Below are 5,000 nucleotides of genomic sequence, written 5' to 3' on the forward strand. Positions count from 1 at the left end.
TTTCCAACACATCTTATAGGCACACAGCACTTCGGAACACGGAACACACCTTCAGCACTAGAATCTCACAGCGCGAAAAGAGCGCGACGCGGAGCACACACACTTAGCCTTTCAGCACATGGTACGCTAAGGTACAACTGACAGCACTCAGCACACTACTACCCTCCGCACGCCACACGTACGAGCGAACACACTCTCTGCCTCACACACACGCTCACACCGGACACGCGGTTGCCAACGACCTCTTTTCTAGAACTGCGTCCATGTTTCCAATTCCCACTCATGAAAACCGTCACCATCGCCAGTTAGACTTCAACGAATCGCCGAATAAATAATGAACAGTACGACATCCAAAACCGATTCCAAATTACGAATGGAGAGGCAGAGGAGCACAGCAGGAAAACGGAGCGGCTTCCAAACGTCACCCTGGGGTATGACAGAGAAGGTTGGCGCGCGGGCCGGGCGACGCGACACGGCGGAGGAGGAGCCGCCTCTCCCTCTCCGCGGATCTTTAGGCTTCCATAATATTTTTCATCTTTTACAAAAAACGATGTCTTTTAACCCGAACAAAAGGGAAAAAACGGCAAAGACGTCACAGGGAAATCTTACATACAAAATGGGTTTAAAGGCTAAATACTTTAAATTCCCGTCAGCTGGAGAGGCAAGCGAAAGAGGGATGAAGAAGGGTCTGCCTCTGCCTTTCGCCCATTCTAATTTCCTGCCGCCGATTGAGACCCATTTGCATACTGTCGCTCCTGCCAAAAAGCCAGAGTATAGTACCCCAAATCCAGAGAGAGAAAAACTCGCTTTCCTCCAGAGATCTTGCATCACATAGAATACCAGACTTTCATCACGATTAACTAATGATATGATAAAGAAATACCCAATACGCCATCACAAAGTAAGGGGGGTATAGAAGGCAAGGCAGAAAGGAGAAAGAGAAAGAGAAGGAGAGAGGAAGATGAGGAGAAAGAGGAAGAGGGAAGGAGGAGTAACACAAGGGTTAAGGCAGTGGTTGAAGAATACTGGAGGCGGAGAAGGAGGAGGAGGAGGAGGGATAAAGGATAGGGGAGGGGGGGAGCGAGAGACCGGAAATCCTAAGCCGGTAACGTTTTCTTCTTTGTGTCGATTTTTTTTCTTTTATTCAAAGGGTTTGTGTGTGTGCGCGTCTGTGTGTGTGTGTGTGTGTGTCTGTGTGTGTGGTGGCCGCGCGGTCTAGCAAGCTCGTAAAATTGAAGGCTTTGGCACTAGGATAACGTCCTTTCCCTTATGTCCCGTCAACACTCCGTCACGTGGTCGCCAGCTGAGCCTAAATATAGACCTATGGAAAAGGGTTACATTTCCCCTACCCCCTTTTTTATAAATATAAGCCCTGTCAAAAAAAATGTATAAATGGAAATCAAGTCGGGTCATACAAAGAGGTTTCGAACCACTGTTTACGCACAAGAAATATCACAAAAACGGTCGCCTATCCCGAAACACACTCACACACACACACACACACACACACACACACACACACACACACACACACACACACACACACACACACACACACACACACACACACACACAAATAAATAAATAAATAAATGACAATAAATACTCCCCCATTCCCCCACCTACGCAAATTTACTCACTCATTCACCCACCCATACCCCCCACGCACACAATAAAAAAAATGAATACTAATACTAATAAATAAATAAATAAATAAATAAATAAATAAATAAATAATACTAAATATTCCCTCATTCCCTTACGCAAACTTACTCTCACCTTCACACCCTACCCATCCCCCCTCCCCCCCACCACACACACGTAGACGAAGCGGCCTTGATCGGCATGCACCCCCCCCCCCCCCTCCGACAGGTGGCGTCGGCGGAGCGAGACCGGACACGAGTCAAGGCGGACATTCCCCGACCCGAGGAGACCTGAAGAGACCTGAGGAGACCTGGCCAGGACACGAGAGAGTCTCTGCACTCGCCGTTACGTAAAGCAAGTGGGGGGGGGGGGGGGTCTGATCGCAGCCTGACGATGGCGAGTCTTAAATTTCATCATGGCTAGAGTATCACGATTGCAGGAAAAATACCAACTGAATTACACCAAGCGGAAACCGTCTTAGTGAATAACTTTAGTTTCCGTCCTAAAAAGAAAACTCGATTAGCATTGAAATTTATGAAGAACATAAAATAAAATATATACATACATACATTATATATATATATATATATATATATATATATATATATATATATATATATATATATATATATTTATACATATACAATATGCGTTTTTTACGATTATTCTTGCATAGAAATAACAAACCGAAAACATCCGGGAAATGGTGCCGTCGTTGCGCAAGTTGGTCTGCACTCAGAACATCTGAAGATCCAAGTGTCCTTAAAGTACACTTGAAAAATACTAAACTATAAAGAGAAATGAATGAATGAATGAATAAACTAATAAATAAATAACGAAATAAATAATGAAATAAATATATCACAGAGGTTGTTTTCAGCGAAATAATACCGAACAAATATATAAATAATAAAAAAATATACGTCGTCGACAAAGAGTAAGAAGAACAGGAAACAATAAAAAAACGCACATGAACCCATACGCGAAAGGAAAGCGAGCCACAAAGAACAAATAGAAAGGCGGCGCTGACGGGGACGCAGAGGAAGATGAGAAAGCCAGCGCGGCGTCTCGAGCCAAGGGCAAGGATGGGGCCGAGTCATACAATCGCGAGCCGCAGAATGCCCACACATCCGGCAGGATACACCAGGCACGCTCGCTGCATCGCCTCCACACAACACTCGACTCGAAATATTATCAATTATAAATAAATTCATATCTTCCTCTGTCGGTCTGTCTCTGTCTCTGTCTCTCCTTTTCATTATCTTTCTCCCTCTCCCTCTCCCTTCACTTCTCCCTCTCCCTCCACTTCTCCCTTTCCCTTCCCTTCTCCCTCTCCTTTTCCCCCGCTCTCTCTCTCTCTCTCTCTCTCTCCCTCCCTCCCACCTTCCCTCCCTCCACATAACCACGTGACCTAATTCATGCTTCAACATGCCGGCAAATGACGAACCGCAATAATGCAGTGAGGGCAACCACATAAAACCTTCCACAATGGAGAGAAACCCCGCCACCTCCTCCGGGCGGTTGCAAAATGCGATCTTTAAGACGGATACACAATGCAAAGCACACGTTCGCCGCTTGCTCACGTAACGCTAAGCCATTCATACGTCGAGCATGTACATAATCACCTGAGGGACTTCAACCCAAGTCCTTCATTCAAATAAAACAAAAAATAGCTAGATCAAATAAAATAAAATAATAACAAATAAAAAACCTAGTCTTTTTTTTCCTTTTACTTCATGGCCTTTCCCTCCACGTCAATCACGAAGATCTGAACCCACGTGAAAAATCCCACCCCCTTCCTCCCCTCCCCGCTTCTTCCCTCTCTCTACCAACCCAGCAACAGGAGTAGAAGGTCTCGCCCTCCGCATCTGGCGCTCGAAAGGCATGCACGGCGGCGAGGAGGAGCACCACCAGCCCAGCACCGCCTTGTTAATCGAATCAAACGCGCGCACACACAAACAAGAGCTTCAAACACGTGGGCGAAGCGAGGCGACCGCTTTGGAGCTGGCCCGCCGATCAAACAAACACTGCTGGCCTTAAATGGTGGCTCCCTCCCTCCCTTGCTCCCTCCTTCCCTCCTCCAACCTACACCGATACCCATGCCCAGAGCTTGGTACCCTCCCGAGGTGCTTGAGCCTTGCACAAACAAAAACAAGCCTGTTGAGAGATGGCAAATGTCAATAAATTATATTTTCACATGTGCATTTAAGGCTTATTAACATTCTAATGGTTGAATGTTATACAACGGGTCGAGGGTGTGTGATATTCTATACTGTAGGCATGAAAATAATAATAATAATAATAATAATAATAATAATGATTATTATTATTATTATGATGATGATAATAATATTCATAGCAAATGATAATGATGGCAATAAACATACACATACGCGTATGTATGACTGCATATCTGTATAACAAAGGTATTTGTTTAAACCAATACAAATAATGTAAAACAAACTTCACCCCAGAAACAGGGTAACTGGGCGTGAGAAATGGCACCTGAGAGGCAAATGGGGGTGGGGGGGGAGTGGGATCGAAAGGGAGAGAGAGGAGGGGAAGAGCGGGGAGGGGGGGGGCAGAAAGAGGGAAAGAGAGTGGAAGAGGGAGTGGGAAACGGAATAGTAGGGGATGAAGGGGAAGAGGTGAGGAAGGTGGGGGGGGGGGGGGGAGTGCCAGGGCCTAAAGCATGTCACGCCTGGAGAGTCGGGCGGGAACAGCCAAGAGCCAGGTCAAGTGGCGGCGGCTCGTCAGGTCAACGAGGTCAAGCACATAATTAGACGTCGTTAACCCTCGCCATGTCAGGGACGGGGAGGATGATAAAACGGGACGAGGGGGAGGGGGAAGGGGAGAGAGGGAGAGAGAGGGAGGGAGGGAGGGAGGGAGGGAGGGAGGGAGGGAGGTAGGGAGAGAGAGAGAGAGGAGCAAAGGAAAGAGGAGAAGAGAAGAAAGAGAAAGGGGAGGAGAAGAATAATATAATAAGTCTCCCATCCCACAAATACGTGAACAAGCGTTACGGGCAGACCAGGTCAGCGTGGGCGAGCCGAGGTCACAGACGACGGAAACAGGGCATGAGAATCGCGTCTTCACCGCTACACCTGACACCTCGCTACTCAGGTCGCCAATGACCTGTCAACAAAACATTCACACAACCTTGCGTCTCTCTCTCTCTCTCTCTCTCTCTCTCTCTCTCTCTCTCTCTCTCTCTCTCTCTCTCTCTCTCTCTCTCTTTCTCTTTCTCTCTCTCTCTCTCTCTCTCTTTCTCTTTCTCTTTCTCTTTCTCTTTCTCTCTCTCTCTCTCTCTCTCTCTCTCTCGTGCGCGCGTTTAATTTAAGAACATGCAATGGCGCCAC

General features: G+C 46.9%; 1 protein-coding gene across 2 annotated transcripts in view; it reads right to left on the minus strand.

The window, feature by feature from the left end:
• Nucleotides 1-5,000, minus strand: part of LOC119589934 (cytohesin-1-like) — a 90,792-nt gene that overhangs the window by 80,017 nt on the left and 5,775 nt on the right. Inside the window, exon 1 of one of the 2 annotated variants that reach the window (XM_037938598.1) lies at nucleotides 50-182. The exons of the other annotated variant lie outside the window; for it this stretch is intronic. The gene's annotated coding sequence lies outside the window, so the exon portion shown is untranslated. Of the gene's footprint in view, nucleotides 1-49; nucleotides 183-5,000 lie in introns of those variants that run through there. 2 annotated transcript variants of the gene reach the window in all.

Source organism: Penaeus monodon, chromosome 26 (assembly GCF_015228065.2).
Source record: "Penaeus monodon isolate SGIC_2016 chromosome 26, NSTDA_Pmon_1, whole genome shotgun sequence".
NCBI lineage: Eukaryota > Metazoa > Arthropoda > Malacostraca > Decapoda > Penaeidae > Penaeus > Penaeus monodon.